General features: G+C 33.2%; 1 pseudogene; it reads left to right on the forward strand.

Moving 5' to 3' along the window:
* The first annotated feature begins 916 nt into the window (after window positions 1-916).
* LOC120186241 lies at window positions 917-12,176 on the forward strand (annotated as a pseudogene).
* The last annotated feature ends 1,063 nt before the right edge of the window (window positions 12,177-13,239 follow it).

Raw genomic sequence — 13,239 nt, forward strand, 5'->3', positions numbered from 1 at the left:
AGGGGGTATCGGTACCCTCTGGGTAATCTTCCCATTCCGATTTGATATTTATTAAGAAAAGATTTTTGGCTCGATTAAGGCTCGAAATACTTTGTAAAATTTGTTTCAAAAATATTTTTAAGATTAAAACACAACTTTACACTTAAGTAAGAATTAAAATTGTCATTTGAAAACTTGAAGTAATATTTTTGATATTCAAATAATTTAATCAAATATATATTCTAAAATGATTAGAAAATCTTAAAATCCAGTAACATTTAATTTGTTATATCGAAACATCAAAATGTTTTCAACAATCTCCCCCTTTTTGATATAACAAAACATTTTAGTAATTTTAAGATTTTCTTATTGAAAATCATTTTTAGAAAACAATTTTGAGAAAATTATTACTCCCCTTACTATAACACTTCTTCCCCTTTTTGTTAAATCAAAAAGACTCTATAAAACGTTTTTAAGCAAGGTTTTTTTTTTAAAAAATATAGCCAATTGATATTTAGAAATTTAAAGTTTAAACTGCTAAGATAAAAAATCAAGAGAAAGATTAGCATTTAGTTTCATAAATCAATATTCATAATCAAATGTGAAATGGTAAAATTGGTCATATTTACTAATATGTAAATGATGCAAAACATAAATCAAACATATATAAGCAGTTAAGTTCAAACATCCAAAACAAATTCAAACATTCACAAACATCCAAAATGTTAAAACAATAAGTTCTAAGTCTCATTCAAGAAAACTAAGGCAAGGCAAGGTTCAAGCATTCGTAGAAGGATCGGGAGAAAGAAAATAAGCTCGCATTGCAGCCATCTCATGTGTGAGCGTATTGATTCTATCATTTGTTGTTTTATTGTTCGCGCGCATCTCTTTTAAAATTTCCAATTGTTGAGCCCTCAAAGTGGTTAGGTGGGAATCTATGGATGTAAACCATGAATCCATGGATGCAAACCGTAAGTCGAATGTCTCCATAAACGATTGAAAATATAGAGGCATTTGACTCTCTTGATGTGCTTGTTCCTCGTACTGTTCCGACTCATCGTCGGGGACGTCGTCAATGTCTTGCATAAGCTGTTGAAGTTCAGGATCGTCGTCTGCTGCTGGTGCTGGTGCCGGTGGAGCTCTTGAAGAACTAGCTCCCAGAGTTTTCTCAGGGGATCGAACCCATTGACCCGTTTCCGTATCCTTTATCCATCCCTATTTCTTTAAAGATGTCAAATTGATTTGATTTTTGAGAGGGATGACTACATCGAGACTTACTTTAAGCTCAACTTTGATAAACAAATTACTCAAAAGACAACCGTAAACTAGAGTTTCATTAACTTTCTTATTAGGAACAAGGTTTACGGTTTCTACGAGTTCGGCGAAGATTATCTGAGATAGGTTAATTTTCCTATTATTTTGGATACAATGTATCTACCAAAGGTCTAAGGCTCTGAAAAATGGAGTATTTTCCTCCAGATAGTCTAAACCACCAAGAGATCATCAGATGAAAAAACGATCTTGGTGATCTAATACACTCGCACTAGACTTGACCTTGTAAGGAAAACCTACTGTTTCTTTTTCATTATATAAGCCATCATTGTCTAAACCAAATGTATTTACTATATATTGAGATTTAATATGGATGAATCGACCTAGAAGATAGAATCGTATTCCTATTGTTTCGGTTCTAGCTCGATTTTGAATATAAACGACATTTGAATAGAAAATTCGAACAAGTTGTTGGAAAATAATTGGTTCGAGGTGAAAAAGTTTATCAAACTTCCAAGCTTCTAGAGTAAGAAGATATCTAAAGTTTATTTCTTGCATAGCTCGAATTGAAGGAATATGTTCTTCTCGAATTTTGTATGACTCAAAATACTGAGGATATTTAAAGAATAGATTTTGTCTACGACCAGGTTCGTTAAAGCATGAATCACGAATAGTTATAACAAGATCATCGGTATTAGGAATTTGTTGGATATGAGGAGGATTTGGAGGTGGGTTAGGAGGTTGGTTTGAACGACTAGATGACGTCCTAGGGTGTTTTTGAGACATGATATAAGAAATCAGAAGGGTAACCTGCAAATTTAAAACATTTATATGCAATACAATCAATTCCCAAAACTCAAACGAGTCTTCAATATTTCAAGGTTCTCTAAAATAATCCTAATGGGAAATTTTGAAAACTATGTTAAAAAATAATGTTTGAAAATCAATATATAGTTTTCATGAAAACAACATAATTAAATTAAAACAACAATTTGAAAAATAATTTTTTTATTTCGATTTTTTTAAAAAATTTGATCAAATCTTGTGTTTTTAACTAAATTAGTTGTAGAACCTAGTTTAAAAACATCATATAATCAAAGCACAATCACTATTTCAACCTAGAACTAATCAAAACTAGTCCTAAGTTCAAAAATCAATAAAATAGAAATTTTAGAAAAATTACCTTGAAAGATGAAGATTAAGTTGATTTTGATCATGTTTGCATGAAATTAATGATGCTAGCAGATTTTGGAGTTGAAAACTTAGTGAAATTCGACTTGAAATCGTTGATTTTAAGCAATGTAGAGATTAGAGGTGAGAGCAAGAGTGAAACGGCGAGAGAAAGATAATGAGAGGGTTTTGGCAAAATGAGGTTTTTGGGTGTTTAATAACAGAACCCGTAGAGGGTATCGGTACCCTCATGTGTGGGTATCGATACCCATTCAAAGAGGGTATCAGTACCCATACAAAGGGGGTATCGATACATAGCACTTAGAAAAGTTAAAAAAATATGTGTTTAATCATTCAAAAAGCCAAATTAATCTTTTCTAGTGGTATTGACAACTCATATTACGAAAATTAACTATGTTCAATCAATCAAATCTATCCTTAAATTCTATTTGAACATATAATCAATATTCATTAAGAATCATAAACTCCCCCTAACTAATAGCAAAGAATGCAATCAAAAATATTATTTTTATAAGCATTTTCATTTCTAATTAAAAGTGCTAAGATTATTTTAAACACTAAGTGAAGATAGGCAGTTAAACCTAATTCTCTCATAAGTATCCAAAATCTTTCTTTGTCTAAAGGTTTTGTAAAAATATCCGCTAATTGATGCAAAGTATCAACATAAAAGTGAGACAAATAGCACTAGTATTGTCACACTTGATAGGTATGGTACCTACTTCAATTCCATAATCTAAAAGTTGTTGTTTCATCCATAAAACTTGTGCACAACAACTACCAGCTGAAATCTATTCTACTTCAGTGGTAGATAATGCAACACAATTTTGTTTCTTTGAAAACCAAGAATCATCATATTTCCTAGGAATTGGCAAGTACCGGAGGTGTTTTTCCTATCTATTTTGCATCCTCCATAATCCACATCAGAGAAGGCATGCAAACTAAAACTAGAGTCTCTAGGATACCAAATTCCTAAACTAGGAGTGTCTGTAAGGTATCTAAAGATTCTCTTAACGACTAGTAACCTTAGGACATGATTGAAATCTAGCACATAAGCAAACACTAAACATAATGTCCGGTCTACTTGCGATTAGATAGAGCAAATAGCCAATCATTGACCTATACAATTTAACATCTACACATTTACCTCATTCATCTTTGTCAATTCTTGAGAACACTCTCTCCCAAAGAGAAATACACAAATTTGCAAACTTACAAGAAAAAACCTCACAAGGTAAGATGTTTGCACAATTTTAGAACAAAGAAAGAACACTTAATAATAATACAATTGAGCACAATAAGTGTTCTTGAATGAATATTGAATGAAATAGGCTTGAAAATGCTCAAACTTGAGGTTTGATGCTTTCTCTTTGATTTTCTCTCAATTCTTCTTAATTGTTATTAATCAATGGCTCCTAAGCGTGTTTAAATACACCTTGAATCACTTCTGAATGTTGAAGATCATTGGTGAAGTTAATAGAGTCGTTATTGTGTGAAAACAATTAATAAAACAGTTTGGAGCGTGGGGGATCGGTACCCCTTCATAGGGAATCGGTACATGCAGTGTAAAATTCAAATATTTCGACCGTTATAAGACTGGGGGTATCGATACCTCCTGGGGGTATCGGTACTCTCTGAGCATTATGTTATTTCTCGGAGCCAAATCTTTCATAGGGGTATCGGTACCCTCTAGGGGGTATCGGTACCCTCTGGGCAATCTGCCCATTCCGGTTTGAGATTTATTATGAAAAGATTTTTGGCTCGATTAAGGCTTGAAATACTTTGTAAAATTTGTTTCAAAAATATTTTTAAGATTAAAACACAACTTTACAATTAAGTAAGGATTAAAATTGTCATTTGAAAAACTTGGAGTAATATTTTTGATATTCGAATAATTTAATCGAATATATATTCTAAAATGATTAGAAAATATTAAAATCCTATAACATTTAATTTGTTGTATCGAAACATCAAAATGTTTTCAACAATAATCAGGGACTAAATTGAATTAATTGAAATTTCAGAGGCTAAATTGCAATAGGTGAGCAAAGTGAACTACGCATCAAAAGTCCAGGGTCTGCGGAAACAATTTAACTTTCTTGTATTTACAACTCTATCCCCCTATAAATAGCCCAAATCAACAAAAAAAATTATTTTCATTCCATTTCACAAAAAACCAAAAACTCTCATATATCTCCCCCCAAAACCATCCGGCCATTGATCGGCCAACCCCCGACAAGCCCCCTCCCTCGCCTGCCTCTCCAGTCCCCGAAAAAATTCCAAACCACACCCAAAAGCTTCCCCTCTACTCCTCGATATCGAAACTGAACCCCAAACCCCTTAAAACACCCCAAAATGGCGTAGATCTAGGATTAAAGCCCCGATTATTACCTAGTGACTTTTCGTATTTCGGAGTCCATGGCTCCTCACAGTTGTGCTTCCCTTCGTTCAGCCGAATCTCTTCTCTCCTTAAGTTTCATCTTTGTGATGGATGTTCAAATACGCTTTGTTTTTTTGCTTTGTATGATCTTTGGGTTGCCTCGATTTTTCTTGATGTTGTTGCTTGGTTGTTTCAATTGTTTTGTTATCCGTTTCGGCCTCCAGTCAGGGCTATTTTTTGTTTGTTTCAGGGTTCATTTACCTCTATTTCCCGATTTAATCGGGATAGCCGATGTTGTTGCTTAAAACCCAGGATAGTGCAGTCCCGAGACTCCCCGATTCGAAATTCGAGAATCTCGACCGGTGCGATTTAGTCCATTGGTGACCCTTCAGTTGTTAGCTACTATACGGCGCTAGTGCTAGGGTTCCCGAAACCTTAATCTGTTGGGCTGGTTTGGGCCCATTTTCCTCTAAATCGGGCTTGCTTTGTTGGGTCAGGCTAGCATGGGGCTTCATTAGACCCGAATTGACTTTTGATTGGACCTAAACATAAAAAAATGATAAATATATATATGTATAATAAAATAATATATAATAATAGTAATATATAATAAATAATATATATAAATATATAATGATATAATATATATATATATATATATACATACCATATTACACTATATAATATATAATATATAAATATACTATATCATATATAACGTATAAATATATAATATATATATATATATATATACTATATAATATATATATATATATATACACTATATAATATAATATAAATATATAATCATATAATATGTATATATTATATAATATATATAAATATACTATAGATATAATATATAATATATAATATATATACTATATAAAAAAGGTTGGACGAAAATGTGTGTCTACAGCTGCCCCTCTTTGCCCATAGTCGTGTAACGGGAATAGGACAAAGATTAAAAAACATTATTTTCGTCCATCATAATGGATCACCGAGCCTAAAATCCTCCATTATGGGGGCCGATTCCCATCTTATAGAATATCCTCCGTCGCAGAGTTGAAATTTGATATGAAAAACTCATGTTGTGATTGGTTTGCTGTAGTTAATTTGGACTGAATTACGGATGACTCCCTTGCCGTGAAGTTGAGTCGATCTTGAGATGACTGCTTGCACGATATCCCTCGTAATAACGTTAAAATTATGGTTGACTCCTTCGCCGTGAAGTTGAGTTGAACTGGAAAATCTTGAGTACGATATCCTTCATCGTGAAGTTTAAATCGTGGACGTCTTGAGCGCGATAACCTTCGTTGTGAAGTTGAAATCTAACTCGAAGTATTAATTGGAAAGTAGCTCATGAATCATCTTCTAGCCCAATAGTCTTTGTCGTGAAGCTGAAATTTGACTTGAAGACTTGGGGTAAGAAAATTGCTTTTCATTGCTGAGTTGAGCTATGTTACAGATGACTCATTCGTCGTGAAGTTAGGTCGGTCTTTTAGGTACGATATCCTTCATTGTGAAGTTGAGATCGTAGGTGACTCATTCGTCGTGAAGTTGAGTCCAGATTGAATACATTCGCCTTGGGCCAGATATCATTCCTTGCGAGGTTGAAATCTAATTTGGATAGGCTGCATTGTTTTTAATTTTGAGATTCCTTTGAATTCAGTATTCTTGAAATTAACTCTGAAAAAATTTGTAAAATTACACATATATGTGATACTATGGATGCAATGTTCTTATGTATGCCTAAAATGCATTGTAACATGTTATTTTAGGGTTTAGAGAGAAATCTCAATCTCTTGTCGTAGGTCCTGATGGCTTTCGACTTTTGACAAACTTGAATTTCTGATTCTTGATTTCGGATTCTCTGGTCTTTAGCGGGTTTTGATCTGACACCACTCTGGAGTTTTGTAAAAAGAAGCTTTATTTTTAGTCTTGATTTAATCAACGCCACCTCAATGAACTAGAACCCATTATCTCGAGTATGATGCAAAAAACCTTTATCGACTTCCGAACACCTGTACCTTTCTGAAAACCTTTGTACAGTAATACACAATTATCTTTTCAAAAGTGAATAAATCATTCTTATTTAAATTTAATCTAAGATGCTTGAAAGGAATTGATTTTTTTTAGAGAAATGACCATATTTATTAATGAGGAAAAAGAACAAAGAACACGTGGCAAACATTCTGAAAAGTCAATACATAAAAGAAAATACAAGTAGATTCCCTAGATCTCGACAATACGGACGCCTTTGAACTGACACACCGTTAGATGACTTTGAGTACAACTTTTGTCAAGGGGACTTGGAAGATGTGACAATGTTCGGGAGAGTGCGAAGATCCTCTGAATTGTTAAGTCTATAGAAGACTTGGATGTCGTGATGTTTTACTACCTTGATCCGGGACCTTTCCCATGCGCGAATCCTGGATCATTATCCAAGCCGCTCTTTCTGGTTTCCAACTTGGATCCATCCTTGGTTTCAAGATGCCATTTGCGTATTTTCATCTTGGACCCACCTTATTTTTGTTCTTGTTTTTCTTTTTTCTTTTTCAATTTAGAGCGCCCTTTTGGGTTTTCACTCTAAACGTTTTTTCTTCAACTTAGGTCGCCCTTTCCCTAAAAGAATTGATTGAACCAATAAATAAAGAAAATAAGACAATTATATTTAATTATAAAAGATAAGGGGTGTTCAATTATTTAAAAAGATTGAGACCCAATCCCTAATAAAAATTAGACGGATTGTCTTGACAAATTTTAAATAAAGGAACATTTCCTTTTTCCCTTTAATATTAATTAATTTTAGGCATACTCGAGAGTTTTTTTAGATTTTTCTAATAGGATATTTATTTATTTTAAAATATCAGAATAGGACATTTAGTTACTTTAAGACGGTCCTTTCTTAATATTTAAAAATAAATAATTACTACACTTTAATCCAATTATGAAATCAGTCAAGTTATGCTTATGAGGCTTTCATATATATTCATAGGACTAAAATGAAATGAATAGAAAATAAAGCGCAATAGTTAAAGGACTAAATTTAAAGTATTGAAAAATAAAGGTAAAAACCCCCAAATTGCAATTAAACAGTGACCAAGATGCAAAAATAGAAACTATAGCATCATATTCATAAATAAAATAATAACAGAATTAATTAATGACTAAAATGAAACAAAATATAAATTAGCATGTAAAAATTGAAAATAAAAATAAAGAAATAATATCGGTGACCAAACTAACAAATGCCTAACTAGGAGGGCTTATGGGTGATTAACCCACGAACTAGTTACTTAAATATAAAAACACGCTAAAAGTCTAGGGACCTTAGTGTGATTTACCCCTAAAACTAAATTAAACCCTTCAGTGACAAAAACACAAAATGCAACAAACATAGGGGACTTAAACTTGATTTAACCCTAAAACTAGTGGCTAAAATCTAAAAAAAGGTAAACTAGGAGGGACTAAGGATAATTTACCCAAAACTTAAGCTATATATATGTATGTTTTCTCCTTATTTGGCTAAAAATATAACTCTAGCCTCCATCTCTTTTTCTTTTCAACCGAGAAACCCAAAGCTCTCCTCTCCTTGACTCGGCCGAGAGCCATTCAATGCCTAAGTCGGCCACCACGCTGGTGGTCGGTCACTCCATAAATGTTGCCGACCTCCCCAAAACAAAACCCGAACAATAAAACATATCAAGGAAATCTAAGTCCCGATTTGGGACAAAACCAAGACCTAAAATATCATGCCTTTCCCCGATGTTTCGACTTGTGCTTCGCCGACGACTAGACTCCGACAAAGAACCAACGACGAGGTAAAATCATTCTTCTTTACCTCTTTTTTTTCTTTATATTAACATGTTTTTATTTCAAAAAAAATGTAAAACTGAAAAAAATAAAACCAAATGTAAAATAACCTTTGTTGTGTTTTTATTACCATAACGAAAGGAAAATGTTTGTTTAATTATAATATATATTAGAATGGAGGAACACATTCGGGTAGTTGAGGCCATATGGTTAATGGTCCTTTCCATCGTGAAGTGAGCAGTGGGGAAAGAAATAATATGAAATTATAAAATTTTAAGAGTATAAAATTAGATCATTTATAAAAGAATTCATGATTGATATGAAAATTAAAACTTTTTCAGATTATTATCATCTATAATACTCTTTCTTCTATCCTTGATCGCACTAAAAAAATATAAATAAATATTAATAAGTGTTGATACAGTATTAGTATGATAAGATTTAGTAATATTGTGCAAAATTATTTTAGTTTTATATATTTTTAAGACTGTCGTGGAATTAAAAATTTATTATAGTCGGGTTAAAATGTTTTTATTTTTTATAATTATAGTTTTTTTAATTGGGGGCTGGTAAATATTTCTTTATTTATTTATTTTTCAAATATATATTTTTAATATTATTTAATGTTAAAAATAATTTCCCTGATTGAATGAGATAAATTAAAGGCTCAGATTAACCATAAAAAATGAACATATATTCATTGAAAAAAATATTGAGTTAATGTCAATTTTTGATTTCCCTCAATCCAAAGTCTTCAAAAAAAATGTAAAACTAAAAGTATTTTACAGAGTTAAGGTTTTCAAGTAAATCTCTCTTATTATTGGAGTTATTCAGGAACCCATATTTTTTGGGCACAATCTTCACGTCAATTATAGTGTATAGACAAAATATCTAACATACGCACGAGACATATCAAAACGAAATTCAAATCCTTATTATCATGTCCCTCTAAACTATCAATCTGCAAATAATTATAATAACCTCACCACTGACCGCATAAGAAAAGTTATTATTTTCTTTTACAACATAAAGGTAGCAGCTATAAAAATCCTCTAATATAACACGAGAGAAAAAGAACAACAGTTAACACCTTCTACATTGAACATCCATCCTTTTCTCTCTTTCTTTCTTTTTGGTGATCGACTCATTCTTTCTCATAAAAAAAACATCAACCGATAAAATAAATTTAAATACACATTAACAATTAATTTTTTTATTCTCTTCGTCTAAATAAAAAGATGAATCATTAACGATCGACTATATTAATTAATTCCCATCAATGATGTATATATAAAAGTTGAGAAATCAACACTTTCCCCTTAAAATATGTGCATCTACCAAATCCAATCTAATGTAACAACTAAAAAACGTGCACCACCTACAACCATTACTTATCTTGACCAATGGGGACCAATCAATATCCTTGTTCACACCCACCTCTGCTCTCTTTCACAATCAAAACCCTATGTTATCGCTTTTACCGGAATTATTGTATACAGTTTGATATTATTTAAAAGATGTTGATTACTGTGCGAAGCAGTAGCAGATAGTTAGTCGACAATGCGAAGCGAGTTCTAATCGGATCGGGTGCTCGGATCCATTTTTACCCGACCCTTTTGTACAATGTCTTCAGAAACAAAATCCAATCCGAATTCAGATGGTGGGACGAAGTTGACCAGGTTTCTCTTCTACCTGAATTCGCACTTAGACGATCGATTGAAACTCTGGCTTTCTTTGATTTTTTCCCTGTTTTGCTGATGATTTCTTCTTCGTTTTAACTTCAGTTTCTTTTGCTGGGGGCGGTTCCGACGTTCCGTTCCCCGGGGATGTTCGACGGTTGAAGCAGCTGGGGGCATCACTCTCAATTAGCCTTTTGAAACTCTGGTTTCCAGTTCTTTATATAATGTAAGCTTTTCTTTGTTTAAAATCTTCGATTGTTCAATTGAATAGTATGAAATCCCAATTGAGCTTATTTTACTGATCACAGATATCTGTAGAGATGAGAATTTGAGTCAGTTAAGTTAAAAAAAATTCGAGTTAATTGATTTGATTAGATGAGAGTGGTTTGAGTTTATGTTTAAATATAAATGTAAATATTTATATTGCTTTGGTAGTATATCATTTTTTTTCACGTTCGATATACATATGTCATGCATAATTGAGAGATTTTACTCAAACTTAAAAACCAACTAATTATTGAAATTTGAGTGATTCGAATCTTGTTCTATAATTCAAACTTTATTTGAAATGTTTTCGAGTTGAACTTATAAATTTACGAGTCAAATTGAGTTGATTTTTTAGCGTGTGTCGAAAAATTTAATTTTTTCGAGATGAATGCTTTTTTTTTTTTGAAATAGCTTATTTTGTGTCTTGATCTTTACATTTAATGCTTTATGGTTTATTGACAGGCGCACGGAGTTGATCACCTAGTGATTCCAACAAGAGATTATTGATTTGCTCCTTCAATTTCAGATATCAGCAGAGCTGTAGACTTCATTCATAGTATGATACTTTCTTTCAACTACCAGTGTTAATCGCCATTGCCTGATTGGATTTCCCTTTTTTTGCTACAGAGAATGCTTCGTGTGGAAGAACCACCTACGTGCACTGTAAAGCTGGACGAGGAAGGAGTACCACCATTGTGCTTTGCTACTTGGTAAATCACTATCTATTGCATGGTGCTTGTTGAGACACTGTTGTTCAGTAATCTTTGAAGCTAGCTCTGTATTTGGTTTTCTTATTTTAATGATTGAATTAATAGGTAGAGCATAAGCAGATGACGCCTGCCGGTGCCCTCGAATATGTTCGGTCTCGAAGACCTCGAGTTTTGCTTGCCCCCTCCCAGTGGAAGGTATGTGTTGTTATCATGTGCAGAGTATGAAACTTCCTTAGAAATACATGTTTTTATTTATTGTTTGCATAGGAACTGAGAATAAATCCATGTTTCCAAATAGAACTAATTACCAGGTTTCTTCCATTTACAGGTATGAATGATGAACTGTGTCTCATCTCTCTTGTTTATTTCTTGTTTGTTAATGGTTATGAGCAGTCAGTTGTGGAGTACAGCATGCGCCGACAACCGGCTTCCACCATACACTCTCCTTCGGTGTGTGCAGTTATGATTACAGAAGCAGATCTTTAAGGTTACCATAGTACTTTTGATGATATTACCACTGGTAAGGAGCTTGTAATCCTTCCAAGAATGGTGAGTTTGATCCCAATGATAGCAAGATTGTCATGCCTTTTAGCACCATTCAAAGTTCCTGGTGTTTTCGGACCTGTAAGTGGGAGGCTTCACGAGCACGCGCTTGCTGAGTCCGCCACTCCTAGAAAACATTTGTTGTTGTTGCTTGTACAGAAAAATAGAAAATAAGTATAGATTGTAGAGGTCTGCTAAAATCCAAGTGTGTATGACAGAAACAGAAGGAAAACTATAAAACACAGAAAGCCAGAAGACTTCTTCAATGATAATTGATATGTATAGCATATGTTCAATTATACAGTCAGCTTTGCTGTTTCATATACCCCATGTTTGAATTGTGCAAAGACTTGTCATTTATGAAAAAGCATATACATTACATGTTTTGTGGGCATGGACACGATACCTCCCTGTTTCTATGGAATGACTATGCTTTTGTTGTTAAGCTGAAACTGTTCCGTTAAAGCGACTCGGCACGTAGGCCATCTCTTCTTGCCTGTACACTGAAACAGATTTTCGAAGGGGTGAGCAATGTAGCATTATAAAGTACCATGTAAGACTTCTTCAACGAGCATAGCATATGTTCAATTATACAATCAGCTATTCTGTCTTCTATACACATGTTTACATCGTGCAAAATCTTTTCATATGGTTTGCATGTTTTTGTGGACATGGACCAAGAAATGAGAGATTATACAGTCTTCAAGTGTCCTGATTAGCCTGGTAAGAAATAGCATACTTGATACTTCCCTGTTTTATGGCTTTTGTTGTTTAGCTGAAATTGTTCTGCACTTTGGTCATCTGAATTTTCCAAATGGGTGAGAAATGCTGCATTATACAGTATCTTGTAAGTTGCCAAACCCTATCTCTCATTTTGATGTGATGTCCATGGAACAAAGGAAAACAGGGAAACTTCATCATGGTGAGATGGAAGTATGATTTAGTCAATGTTCTTGTTTGTCAGCTGTTCCCCAACAAGAAGAATGTGGCACCTGTTATACAGATGAGAAAGGATCCAAACAAGTCTTTGTTAAAGGAAGCTACTCCCTGCAGGTATACTACAAAATTTTATAATTCTTTATTCTCTACCATTCCAATATTACCATCTCTTCATTAATTAGGTTAATTGGCTACAATTCTTGTCTGGTATTGTTTGTTTATACATGTAGTGACACTTTTTAAAAGGCTATTATTTGGTGAATGCATTTTCAAACATCAAAATGACTTAAGCTGGGAAATTTTGTATGTAAGAATTGTATCTATCACAGTCTTATCTTCATCCCAGTATTAGGAACGGACCGAGGGGATGCTGGGTGCGGTCGCAACTCTTATAAATTTTAAATTTTCATATGGTGTAGGTATTTTCATTATATTTTCTATTGATGATCTAATTTCACACCCCCTA

Source organism: Hibiscus syriacus, unplaced genomic scaffold (genome assembly GCF_006381635.1).
Source record: "Hibiscus syriacus cultivar Baekdansim isolate YM2019G1 unplaced genomic scaffold, ASM638163v2 tig00000340_pilon, whole genome shotgun sequence".
In the NCBI taxonomy this organism is placed as follows: Eukaryota; Viridiplantae; Streptophyta; class Magnoliopsida; order Malvales; family Malvaceae; genus Hibiscus; species Hibiscus syriacus.